A 13,878-nucleotide genomic window follows, 5' to 3' on the forward strand; every position below is an offset into this window, starting at 1 on the left:
AGCTCATTGTAAATGCTGACATCAGTGTGAGGATTCTCTCTGAGTCCTGCTTTCATGACTTTAGGTTTCCAAATTCACCTTTCATTCTTCTCCAGTCAATTGCTACATTTAAAAAGAGGTGTTTTTGTTTGTTGGTTTGGTTTGGTTTGCTTGAAGAAAAAGCCCCAAATCAATATGGCTTTTCTTGCATCTTTAAAATACCACAAATAAGTCTGAAAAGTCATCTGGCCTTTTGCTGTTTCTGTAGCTGGACATCAGCCTGCTCTGAAACATAGATGCCATCCCAGAACGTTCTGGTATCCTTATTTTTAACTGTTGTGGCTTGCTGAATCAATATAGCTGAATTTGATACAAGTTCAATGCCATTTCCTTCAAGAATTAACTCATCTTTCTGGGTCTGAGATACTGAAAAAGCAACACCTGGCCTCATACAAACCCTGTGGATATATTTTTTTCATCCACGAAATTTCAGATTTCAACCAGGGAACCATTCTCCTGAATAACAATGTTTATGGTGAAGTGAGCATACCCGGACCTCATCTTGTAATGGAAGCCCAGCGTAACACCCTTGATCAAGTTCTGTACATGACTACAGATAGTGTGAGTGGAAGCCAGTTCTTTTCTAGGTCCCACCATTCATCAGCTCGGAGCCTCTTCTTTTTCTTTCCAAGGAGACTGAGTTCTACATCGATGTGATTTAAGTACTTTTGCAGAGTTCCTCTGGGACCCTTCAGAGTAACAGCGCATCAGAGTGATGTCAACATTTTCTGGAATGTCAGCGGTCTATTGCCAAGAATGGTCTTCATTCTTGCAGTAGAGGAGGCAGAGTGAAAAGAGGTTTTCATTTATTTTGTCCAGTATTTTTAGTTGTCTTTAGTGTGAGGATCAGTCGGTACACTCCTCTGCTATATTTTAGAACCTGTAGCCCGCCACTTTCAAAAATGAATAGCAATGGTGAAGTTAGCTGAATAAATGTGTGGATTTTTAACAGCCGCAAAGAAGCAGTACAAAACCAAATTAACATAGTTTATACCGAAGTGCACTCCTGTGCACCTATGCTAGACGTGGGTCAGTTTTGAGAGGATCAGTGAAGTCCATGAGGACGGGTGTTTAACAGAGGGAGCAGTGAAGTGTCCTTCGGTCAGGCATGTGTCAACACAGACCCCAGGTATACATCGCTATGACAGTTCTCAGTGTTAGTCTCAGCTGTTCTATGAAAAGAAGGAAATGGACCCAAACATTGCCTAAAGTTAGACCACACAATAGGTGCATTATCCAGTGCATTCTAAAATTCTAGGAAGAGTGAGTCTTTTCGGTGAGTGTAATTCACTTTCATCGTAAGAGTTCCCTGGAGATGAAGCCCCATTGATAGGGCTGGTGCTCCATGATTCGGCTCTATCCTCAAGTTTATGAGAAGTGGTCAAGAGCACTGAGGTCAGACAGCCAGGGTCAGAGTCCAGGCTCCCCCACTTAAAAGGTTTTCTTCTGAACCTCTCTGCGTCTCTGTTTTATTATTGGGAAATGAGAATAATGCTAGAAACTACCCCACAGATTTGTTGCGCAGCGTGTATGAATAAGCACACACCAGACACCAAGAATTGTGCCTGGAACATATAAGCACTCAACAGAGGTTAACTTTAAAAATGTAAAGAATACAGAAACTTAAAGCAAAACTCATACTTAAACATCCAAGGATTTCTCCTAAAATGTGATGTCATGCCCATCAGACAGCACTGCATTTCTTCACCATCGGTGGTTTCACGGTGCGCGGAGTAGTCAAGCAGTACGAGAAGAAAGCAGATGCCAGTGGTCAGTCTCTCAGGCTGTAGGGCCAGTGTCAGTTCAGTGTGAGCACTTCCTCCATCTAATGCATCAGCAGTGTTTTACTTTCAAGATGAGAGTGTTTACAAGTCTTGTCACATCAGTAAGACATGAGCCGCCTGAGCTCTGGTGAGTTGGGTCCTTCAAAGCCTTTTAATTCCCTGTGGTGGGAAAGCAGTTCAGTAAATCTTTCCGACAAGTTTCCGTGATGTCATCACCCAACAGCATCAACATAAACAATGTCTCCATACTCTGCTTCGTCTTCTTCCAAACTTCCAATAAACCAACAAAAGCCCACAAAGAAAGAAAATTCACAGTTTTGGTGCCTTGCTCTGTGGAATCATGCAGTGAGTGTGATTTGCAAAGTGCGTGGTCCATATTCTTCAAACAAATGATGTTAGGCCAACTCCTTTCAGTAGGACAAAACTACTGAGACTCTTCTGCCCCCCTCTTTGCCTTTGTTTGTGGGAGCCCCGTCCATCTGCAGTGAGCTTGGGTTTTGCATGTTTATAGCCACACTCTTTTTAACAACCTCTTCTTGGGAGGTGGAAGTCTGGTTTCATCAAAAGCTCTGGTGGACTGCCTTTCAGGACCAGGGGGCCGTAAGTCTCTCCCTGGTCTCATGGAGAGATCCTAGCCTGATAAGTGTGAATCTTGCTTTAAGTGTCTGCATTTTTTCCTTGTTTTCTTTAAGTTAGCATTTGTTGGGCACATACTCTGTGCCAGGATCTATTCTAGGTGCTTTCCATGTGATTCATTCAACTGGGAAGGCAACAGGCAGCCTAAGCCACATTTGGCTCTTCTCAATAGGGTAGGAGCAAAGCAAGAGTGAGAGGTCCAAGTCACAACCATCACCTGCCTGCAGCCCCCACCCCCCTGCCCTGCACTTCCCGACACAGTTGATGGCTCCCCTATCCACCCCACGTCTGAAGTGGGGACCTAAAAGGACCTCCCTCACTTCCCACATCCCATCTGCTCTCGGTCCCTCATGGTCTCTCCCTCATTGGCTTACCTCTATTGCAGCACTTTTCACACTGATCTGGAACCATCTGTCTCCCTGTCCATCTTGCCCTCTGAGGACAGAGACTGTCTTCCATCTCTGAATGGTCAGTGCCATAGCAGACCCTCAAAAGATGTTCATTGCATAAATAAATAATGTCCTATCATTTCTATGTAAGAATTTCTTGAGTTAATCCCTCTGTCCCCATTCCATTAACTGCCCCAGTTGAGGGTCCTGGTCTTTCCCATCAGAACTCTTAATAAAGTAACCTCTTAACTGATGTTCCTTCTCTCCACTTTGGCTTACTCCCACTCACTTTCCTCATCCTCTCAAGGGTCATCTCTCCAAGGCACAACTTAGAGTGTACCGTGGTTCTGATTAAACATTGCAATGCTTCTCTTTATAATTAAGGTCTCATCACCTGTCTTTGTTTCTCCTGAGCACTATGTTTAGCCATGCTAAATGGTAGTGTATATGCAGTGTGTGTGTGTGTGTGTGTGTGTGTGTAGGTTTCAGTGCGTCTGCGCATGTGTCTTCTACCTGGGATGCTACCCCCTTTTCTCTACCTGCCAATCTCCTACCCATCCCTTGAGACCCAATTTGTGGGGACTCCTGGGACTCTAGAGCCTCCAGCTTCAGGATTAGACCTCTGGGGGAGTGTTTGTTGATTGCCATTGCTTACATATCTATGCCCCCCCCCCCACCTGCTAGACTCTGAGTCCCTTAAAATCCTGAGCTTGGTGTCCTTAACTCCTTGGTAAGCTTTAAAAAATCCTGAAGGGCAGCAGGAAGGAGCTGTACATCTTCCGTGCACAGTGAAAACTGTTTTCAGTCCAAAGATCCTGGAGGAAGAGCCCGGGTCGACGCTGTGGCTGCCATGGCTGCTAACAATGTTCCAAACCCCAGAACATGGGCTTTTACTCCAGCCTCCCTGCCTCATCTCTCTGTCTATGCCCTCCTCCTTCCCGCTCTTCGTCTTTTCTTTTATTCATTTTCCTTCCCCTCCTTCTTCCTGTTGCTATTTAGCATTAATCTTATGTTGCACAAAGCAATATTATAGCAATGGTAATGGAAATAAGTGATAATAATAGTGTACCCACAATTCTGCTACCACAACAAATCTGATTGTTTTCATTTGTCTAGATTCCCTTCCCATCTCTGTATGCCCACATAATTTTGCAGAGTTGTAATCATAATGCAGTTTTAATTTTGTAGTCTACTTTTTAACTTAATATCAGAAGCATTTTCCATGCTCCTACATAGTCTTCATAATTATCATTTTAATGGCTGCATAATATTCCGTAGAATAGATATGCCAAGTTTTACTTAACTGTTTCCTTTCTGCTGGACAGTTCCAGTTTTTCCCTGTTGCAGAGTGTGCTGTAATAAACAGCATCGTTTACTCCTCTTTCTTCTTCCTCCCTGTTCACTTTTCCTCACTTTCTCCTCTCTTTGCTGTTTCTCGTGTCTCCTTCTACCTCCTTGACCATAACTGTCTTTTAGAATAGTAATTTGCCCCCAAGTGAATATGGAAATCACCTTAGTGGGGCCCAGAATTTTGGAAAGAAAAATTACTACTAATTGGTTATAAAATGCTGCTATGGTCACTTTTGCTATTTTTGTACCCTTAAAACAGTATAAATGGTAAAGCTTCTTGCCCACAGGGGGTAGGAATATAGGATTAGGCAGGACTATGAGAGAAGGCGCAAGCCTATGACAGGGACACAATGTTTGTAATGGAAGAAAGAGAGACATGACCTGAATGTCTAGCGATAGGGAAACAGCTAAGTAAACCATGTTATGTCCATGCTCAGAATATAACGTATCATTTCAAGAGATTGTTGTAGGGGCACCTGGGTGGTTCAGTGGGTGAAGCATCTGCCTTCGGCTCAGGTCTTGATCCCAGGGTCCTGGGATCAAGCCCCGCATCCAGCTCCCTGCTCAGTGGGGTGTCTGCTTCTCCCTCTCCCTCTGCCTGTCACTCCCCTTCCTTGTGCTCTCTCTCAATAAATAAATAAAATCTTACAAAAAATAAAGATATTGTTGCAGATCTGTATGTACCAGCTTAGGTAGATAAGACTTTTTTTTGGTGAATTTAGTTGCAGAATATTCGTAGTTACAATTTACATGAAAAATAACAGCAAAACGCAAGCTCACATGACAGTACCTTATACTTTCTGTGAATCTATACAGACAGGCTGATAACAGTGATCACCTCTCTGTTCGGAAGAAAAGGCATGGATTTGGGGGACCGATCAAAGGGAATCGAAGCCTAAACTGCACTGGTTTCATTTTTGTTTTAATCAAGGAAAATGTACTCACATATTGCCTGTATAACCAAAAATTAATTAAATGAATGTTGCTGCTGTTGTGTCTTCTTGTTTGCATTGTACACTGACCAGCCCGGATTCAGGTGCTGTCTGCACAGAAATGAACTGTACGTAGTAAGAGAGTGCGGCTAAATATGCAAATGTCCTGTTGGGAAGAGTGGGCTTCCCCCCCCCGTCCCCTGCTGGTGTGTAGGTTGTTTCAGACAGTACTGGTGGGCCCCGCTGGGGGGAAGCTTTTCCGGAAGATGAGGATGCCCCTGACTCAGTCCCTGCCTCTCAGCCAGTCTTCCCCACCCCCAGCCCAGCAGGTGGAAGCTGAGGGTTTTGAAGTGCAGTCTCTTGCCCTGAATCCTGGATGGAGGACAACAGATGGGGCCACACAGCCTTGCTGCTCAGACCGAGGGGAACAGGTGGAGGCTCTGGGGCCAGAGTGTGAATGCTGGCGATTCATGAGTGGTGCAGGCAGGCGGGGTGCCCAGCTCAAGGCCGGGGACAGCTGAGCAGCGCGTGGGCGGGAGAGGGAGCAGGGGCACGGGGGTGGGCTGGGGTGGGTGGGTTCAGCCGTGGAGAGGAGGCATGACAAGGCAGAGGATAAGGGAGGGAAAGAGGGAGAATTCCTCCCGCCCACTCCCGCCCGGCCCACCCGGGAGATTGAGGCAGGAGGGAGGTCAGAGGTCCCAGGCTGACCTGACAGGCTTAGGGAGCAGCAGGATGAGTGGACACAGTGAGGGAGGACAGTGTGCCTTTTCTGCCCCTCCGCCCTCCTCCCCCATCCCCAGCTGTCCTCTACGTAGCCCTAAACCCGAGGCATTTGGGCCATTCCAGCAGCTGGGCCAGGCCTTTGGCTGGGTCAGGGCCCGGGCAGGGGAGGGAAGCAGCTGCCACCCCTCCCCTTGCAGACAAGCGGTAGGAGCACGAGGAGGTGACCAGGTTGGGAAGTCACGAACACATGACAGGACAGTCCACACTATTCTGCCCCAAACTCTCACCTGCCTACTGCCCCCCCTCACCCAATTTCTCTTTAGTTAAGTGAAAGGGTAGTAGGAAAGGTAAGAGAACTGTGAATATAGTGATGGTTATTAGTAACACTTATAGAACACTTACTGTATGCACAAGGCTACTGATGTTATAATTTATCACTGTATCCTTCCAACAGCCCACTATGAAAGTACTGGAACTTCCATTTTACAGGTGAGAAAACTGAGGCTTCTTGGTTAAGTAACGCGCTCAAAGTCAGACACTAAGAAGGGACAAAAGATTTGATGTCGCATTTGTTTGACACAAGAGACCAAACTCATAACCTTTGAGGAGGACTGAATGAGCAAAAGGCTCACCTGAGACCCAGCCCTTCCCCATTTCCAGAAGGAGCGAGAGGGGGATGGGGCTAAATTAGCTGTTTTCTCTGTCTGAATTCCGAGCAGGTAGATGAGGTAGGGTGGGAAGTAAAGGAAGCTAGAAAATCCTTTTCTCTGGAGCTATTTCCCAATAGGAGTGATCCCACCCCTTTGGGCTGGTTTAGGAGACTTGGGCTGGAGAAAAGGGAACCAAGCACTGAGCTGGGCGTCAGGAGACCCGAGTCTCTCCATTCGCTCTGGGCGGGCAGGTTTGCTGGCATTCCTAGACCCGAGCCCCCTGGGTCTTACAGCTTTCCATAGGAGCAAGACAAAGCCTCCGGAGGTGGGGACAGGGACTCCGTCTGTCTCCCTCTGGCCTGGTGCACTCTGCCGGTGGAACATCTCACCGGACGCCTGGCGCAGTGCACCTGCGAGTCGTCCTACCCCTGAACCCAGATACGGCTCCTTCTCCCAGCCTCAGGAATCCGGCACAGAGCGGGCTGGGGATCGAGCACGCCCAGACTTCCGTCCGGCCAGCAGGGGGAGCCCGAGGCCCAGGCAACGGCCCTGAGCGGGGCGGCTTCTTCTGGCTCAGGTTGCTATGGGTCAACAGAGCCACTGGCCACCCTGAGCCTCAGTGTCCTGGTCTGAGAAATGGGAAAATAATTATACTTAACTTCATCAGCAGTGATGTGAGAGTTAAATGAGTTCTAGACAATAAAGCGTTGCTAGACTCTCTTCTTGTTCTTTTGTACTATGTTATTCTGAACATTCAGCATTCAGTAAATGTTTCTTGAACTCTGCTAGGCACTAGAAACCCATTTTCAGTCCTGGATGAAGCCTGTCTAACTTGTGGGCCACAGACCAAGGTTAAAATGGAAAAGCTTGGCAACTGGAGGCCTCCTCTGTGCCTCCCATGCCCCTGACCAGAGAGAGTGGGGGCTCTTGGGTGTGAGTGGACACTTTCAGCAAGCTCCTGTCTATTCCTCTGGCCAGGAATTTTGGACTTCTGGGTGGGCCCGCAGAGGAGGCAGGGAGCCCAGGCCACATCCACCTCTCCACCCTGACTTTAGGAAAATGCACTTAGTGCAAAGACCTTTCACACGCCAGGGCTCTCCGGTGATAGGGCCTTGGGCTCAGGGCAGAGGGCCGGGGAAGATGTGAACGGAATAACCCCAACTAGCATTTAGAGTTCTGCTTAAAATCAGGGTAAGACTGGAGCTGAGAGAATGGGCTGAAGCCAGAATCTGTGGCCAAGCCTGAGATTTTTCAAAGGTCTCTTGTCTGTTCTTTTCCCAAGAATGTGGACCCATTTGGATGCTGCAGTGGTATGGAGTCTGTGCCTGGTGGTTGGGCTCCTGGCTCCCATCCCTGCTGGGCGGGGCTTGCGTCAGGCCATCTCGGTGGAGGCCTGTGTGCGGTGAGCTTTCCGCCTCGCTCCTGCCAGCAAGCCTTCAGTCTGCACCCCCCCCCACCCAGGGCGCAGTCCCCAAAGCACCTGATGAGGAATTCAGCGTGACAAGGTGACTGTTCACACTGGTGATGCTGCTTTTCAAATTCCGGACGCCTTGTTCCCTCGGGCAGACCGCAGAATATCCGAGAGGGGCTCATCGTGATCTGTTGCAAAGAACCCCAGACCAGGAATGGGAGGCCTGAGCTCCTGTTTCAGTGCCAGTCTTTGGTGGTCCCAGGCCTTCCTCTGAGCCTCTGTGTCGTAACCTGTTACAGGGGATCATAAGAGCTTCTGCACCAGGCAGCAGGACGATACCTCGGATAGATGTGACAAAGTCCCAGGTGCGTGGTCCGGCCCCTCCTTCTGTCTGCATCTCCCCAAAACAAGTGAGAAGACAGGTTCACACAAAAACTCAGACACGAATTTCACAGCGGCATCATTTACGATAGCCTCAAAGTGGACACCACCCAAATGAACATCAGCCGACGAGCGAATCAACACGGTGTGGTACAGACACTCGCCGGGCTATTCAGTCCTCAGAAGGAATGCAGGACTAACACTTGTTCAGTACAGCTGAACCCTGAGGATGTTATGCCAAGTGAAAGAAGCCAGCCACAGAGGACGGCATGATGTATGGCTCTGCTCGCATGAAGGGTCCAGAACAGGAAACCCCCCGAGACAGCAAGCAGATCAGTAGTACCCGCCTGGGTCTGCGGAGGGGTGGATAGGGTTCGGGAAGTGACTGCTAATGGGGGCGAGGGTTTTTGGAGGGTGACGAAAATGTCCTCAAATTAAGCCATGGGATGGCTGCACAATTCCGTAATTATGCTGAAACATCCCTGAGTTGTTCACTTTACATGGGTGAACTTTATGATAGGTAAATTAGGCATCAATAAAGCGGTTTAAAAAAGGCATCTGGGTGTCCTGATTTAATCTAGAAACCCCTCTTCTGCCCCTCCTCCCCTCTCTCCCCCAACCTTCATGGCCCTCTTCTCCCTCTCAGAACATACAGAAGGTAATGGGCATACTTCTCTTTCTTGAGGGGCAAGGGCACTGTTGGATGGGTGGGAAGGAATAGGGACGCATTAGGGAGTCCGGATGCCACCCTGCCTAACTACGACAGAAGCCGCGGGAGCTCCCCTGCCTTGATTTCCCCTTTGGCCCACTGTGGGGAGAGGAGGCAGGGGACCCGGGCCCTTGCATCCCTGGAGACGGTGTCGGGGGAGTCCAGGAAGGTGGGGAGAATGGCCAGGTGGGGTGGGCCATGCAGGGAGCTCTCATGTGCCTGTTATGTGGTGGAGCCGCCGGGGATCTTCCCGGCGGTGGTGGGGTGGCAGGTGGACTGTACAGGGGTGCTTCTTTGGCTGCCGTCAGGGGCAGAGGAGCCAAAAAATCCACAGCTGGTGCCCCGTGGGCTGGGGTCAGGGGTGGGGCCAGGCCATGGGCTGTCACATGAGGAGTTGCTGGGGCCTGGAGAAGGCTGATTCTTTAATTGGTGTGCAACGTGCCAGGGCAAACTGCTGGCCATGTGTCTGGTGGGGGCGGTGGGGGGGGTGGGGAGTGGGGGAGAGTCAGGCTGGGGCAGAAGGCCTGGGGGGCCTGCCCTCAAGACTCAGTGGGGGTGGGGGAAGAGGGGCTGGGAGATGGTGGAAAGCTAGTACCCCCAGGTCTGTGAGCTTCCAGAGCTCTGTGCCCAGCCAGCTGTCAGCAGCCACTTAGGATACTTGACAAGGGGGGGTCTGTTCTCAGTTTCTCTTCCCTCGGATTCATCTCTTCCTTGCCCCTGCTTCACTCCCTCAGGCTGTGAGCATGCTCAGATCTCCCCGCCTAAAACCAACCTCTTTTTGACCCCACTCTCCTGCAGCTAATCGTCCATCTTTTATTCTCTTCCCTGCCAGGCTCTTTCAAAGCCTTGTCTGCACCCGCGGCCCCCCCTTTCCCTACCTGCTCCAGCGTTAGCTCTGGAGATGGTGTTTCTACCCCCACTCCTCCCCCTTCTTGTCACCAAATCCTACCACTTCCCCCTCAGATCCTTCACGGCTGCTCTCCAGGCCTGAACCACTCAGCACCCTTCTTCCTGAAACAGCTGCTAGCCTGCTCCCCACTCTGACTGTTCTTCCCGGTGCCGTGGGCACAGCCGGCTTCTTTCCAATTTCTCTCCTGCCTGCTCCCCCTGAGTGATCTCCTCTCTCCCAGGGCTTGGACCACCACCTCGATGGAGAGGACCCAGCCGGAGCTCTGACTGTCTCCTTGGCCATGTCCACAAGCCTGCTGGCCCTTGCGCCTGGATGTCCCCGTAGGCACATCCCCCCCAACCTGTGCTCCTGCCCCCAGCCCCTGAAAGCCACGTCTCCTGCTTTATGTCCACCCCATTGTCGCCAGCACTCCCCAGGAGCCCCGGCTAGAAATCTAAATCATCGCCTCTCCGTTCTCCCTGGCTGCTCTGTGTGACTGGCCAAGGAGCCTGGGAGTCCCATGTGACATCTCTCTTGGCCATTTTCTCCGTTCCCACAGCTTCCTCTTATGTTTGGCTTTTAATCTTCTTTGGCCAAGACAGGTCTTCCTGCTCTACCTCTCCCTCCTCCAGTCCACTCTGCACAGGGTCACAGAATGGTCTTTCCAAAGCATCTTTCAGATCCATCCTCGTCCTGCTCAAAAATGCTCAGAGGCTTCTCATCACTGATAGCGTAGGTCATGATATCTGCCTTGTGATTTCCAACGTGAAAAGCACTTTTGAACAAATAAAACAGGTAACATCATTATTCCTCTTTTATAGAAAAGAGGACTGAAGCTCAGAGGGATGTGGTGAGTGACTGGGGTTCACCCAGTGCCACAAGGGGAGCCGGGACTGGGGCTGAAGTCTTCTGGATTCTCCTGTGTGCCTGGCCCATGTGAGTCTTCTCAGCCTCCCCCGGGAGGCCAGCAGCAGCATGGTCCCCAGCTGTCACCCTGCTACCCAGCCTGAGGTCAGTGCCCCAGCCAAGGCCCCAGTCTTGCTCAGAAACCCCTCCTCCATCCCATCGGAGCTTCTCCACAAACACGGAGCATCCTGCTTCTCCTCCAAGGCCCCCAGGCCGGGCCGGCCCAGTGAGCACTCTGCCTTCCCTGTGGCGCCTGCAACATACCCTCTGGAGCTCTAGCAAATTCTAAGCAGGCTCGACGCTAGCCCTGTCCTCTGGGTGCACACTCTGAGCTCTTGGACAGCACCTTGGAACAGGGCCATCTCCATCGTAGGTCCCTCATTAATATTAGTTGAGCTAACCAATGAATGGATGAGGCTGCTGGAGATTCCTTTCTCCAGGAACCCCTTCCAGACCAATGGGTTCAGTAATCCCAATCACCCCCTGACCCTCACACATCCTGCCCGGAATAAAACACACCACAACTGGGTCAGTCTCAGCTCCGCCAGGTGGCTTCCCTTTTAACCTCTTGGCTTCAGCTGACAATGGCTTTGCTACCTGCCAGGCGTGTGGTGAGCATTAAACGGGCTGCTCTCTGTGGGCCATAACTGCTGTGCACCTGACACCCCTCTGTTATCATGGGACTGTGCATCTACTCGATGCCGGCTCTGTCTGGGGGTGCTGGGGAGGCCGTGAACTCCAGCGGGGGGTTAAATGGCTGGTGCTCAAGGGGTTCCCCGAGGGATCCATGGGGCCGGGGCCCAGAGCACGGCTCATTTCTGGATGTCCCCCCCCAGGCACCAGGCTCTTCCCCATCGCATGGGTAGGTTTGACCAAGTTAAGGGCCTCTCTGGGTCTCGGTTTCCTCATGTACACGATGAACACGTTGAGTTGAACTTCCGATTTTCAAGTTTTTTTAAAGACACAGAGCTAATAAAACCTTACATTCAAATAAAATCTCACACCAGGAACCCACACGTCCGACCAGTCAGGGCAGAGGCGCTCTAGAAAAAGCAGTGGGTGGCTCTGTGAGCCCCCAAGACCTGAGCCTCCTTCCCAGTCTTGGAGGCCCTGAGGCTTCTCCCCCAAGCCCTGAAGGGTCCTCAGCTCCCAGTACAACCTGCCCATCCCACCCCACTGGTGAGAGGGCTGCCAGCCACCCTTCCAGCCCTGGCATCGACTCTTTTTCATCCCTGCTGAAATTCAACAAGACCGGGGTTGGTGGGGGGTGGAGACTGAGGTTAGAAAGACATCCTATCCTCACAGGAGGGACGTGTATTGTTCAAGCCGATGTTCCCCACCTGATGGGAGCTCTTTCTGGAAACTATGGGGGAGACTTTAGTTTTCTTATCTCTCTATCCCCAGTGCTCAGATCACTGTCTGATACGAAGAAAGGGGTGCAATAAATGTTTGTTGAATAGGATAAAAGAATGAATGAATGAACAAAGGAACAATGAGGCTGAGAAGGAATGGGAGTGACGTCCTCCTTCAGGAAGAGTTCCATGCTGTCTGGAGGAACTTGGACTAACTAGCCCCGACCGATCCCATGCCTCCCCCGCCCTCACAAGCACGCAGGCTCACAGGGGAATATGCAGGCCACGTGGAAACTCCTTCCCCAGCATCTCCCCCACAGGAGCCTCTGACCTGGGAGAGGGGAGAAGGGATGAGGACGCAGAGAGACCTAGATTCCAAATCTGAAGAGGGAGGGAACTCGGAGGAAGTCACTGCAGGGGCTTGGAGGTGGGGCTTCCCAGCCATCCAGAAATCCTTCCCCTCCAACCTGCCTGCCCTGGCTCAGCCCTCCTCCCCTTTCTCCTTGTACACATACTGCCCAGAACAATGCTGAGAAACACCACAGAGACCAAAATAACCTCCTCCCTGCTGGAAAGGGAAAGAGACAAATCTTAAACCTCATCCACTCCCCCAGGCCTCTCTGGGGGCCTTGCTGGCCTCGCTACCCCATTCCTGCTGGTATCCTGAGAATGGGTGCCCAGGAATGGCTTCCCTCCTTGGACAGACCCTTCCCTGTCTAGTTTGGAGAATTCTAGGAAGGAGGGCATGTGAGGTTGCCCCTCAGGGGGGCTACACTTCAGCCCTCCCTCTTCTCCCTACAGCCCTGCCCTCAGCACAGAGACTGCAGGGGTGAGGGGCCTGGAGAAGCCCAGGATGGGGCTCCGGAAGGAAAAAAGTGGGACCAAGAGGTAAAGGGGCGAGGGGGTGAAGGGTAGGCCCTGGGAGTATTTAGACTCACTGTGATATTATCTTGTCCCTTGAGCCACAAAAAGCTTTTCACTGGCTTCCTGTAAGGGCCCCGAGTCTGGTACCTGTGGGATTTAGCACGACTGGCTGCACAGAGCAAATTCGAGAATTTTGCATTCCCCTACTCCTTCCACTGCGGACACCACTCCAGCTGCCTGGTGCTGCCTACTTGTCTTGTGGATAAAATATCTGTTCCAGCCACTCTCATAAGTCAGCGCATTAAGCCCTCGCAGCTATGCGGGAGGTAGTACTCCTATGCCCATTTTATGGATGAAGAAACCAAGACTCATCTGTTCAAGGAGGGGAAAGCCTGGAGGGTCATGTCTTGGCAGAGCAGGAGTGGCCCCCGGTCTGGGGAGGGTCATCTAGTCAGGGGGTCCTGGACATACTTGGAAAGCCAGAGAGTTTTTGGCTCAATGTAAATCCTGGGAATCTTTTTTCACCTGTTCTGCCTACACTTTCTCACATTGTCTTTTTCCCATTACAGACCTCTGATGTCCCCCTTCTCCTGCCACAAAACTCTCTTCCTCTCAGTCCTGGAATCTGCCCTAGATGGGGTAGTCAGGACTCACAAGGTTTCTAGGTAGAAAGGCCCAGCACCCGTGGTCTCCATCTTGGCCATGTCTCTCCCCTTGGAATGAACTTACCAGCTGTTGGAGCAGGAGAGGACGAAAGATGTCAATTGCCTGAGTTGACCGATGGGTAAACAGAAGCCAAGGGAGGAAACGTGATTTGCCCGGACCACCCATCCAGTGAGTGGCAGAGTAAGGCCTAGAAGTCA

General features: G+C 51.0%; 1 pseudogene; it reads right to left on the bottom strand.

Moving 5' to 3' along the window:
* Positions 1-220: 220 nt before the first annotated feature.
* LOC121103654 overlaps positions 221-13,878 on the bottom strand; it is an 18,193-nt pseudogene continuing 4,535 nt past the window's right edge.

Source organism: Ursus maritimus, unplaced genomic scaffold, assembly GCF_017311325.1.
Source record: "Ursus maritimus isolate PB19 unplaced genomic scaffold, ASM1731132v1 scaffold_2, whole genome shotgun sequence".
Classification (NCBI taxonomy): domain Eukaryota; kingdom Metazoa; phylum Chordata; class Mammalia; order Carnivora; family Ursidae; genus Ursus; species Ursus maritimus.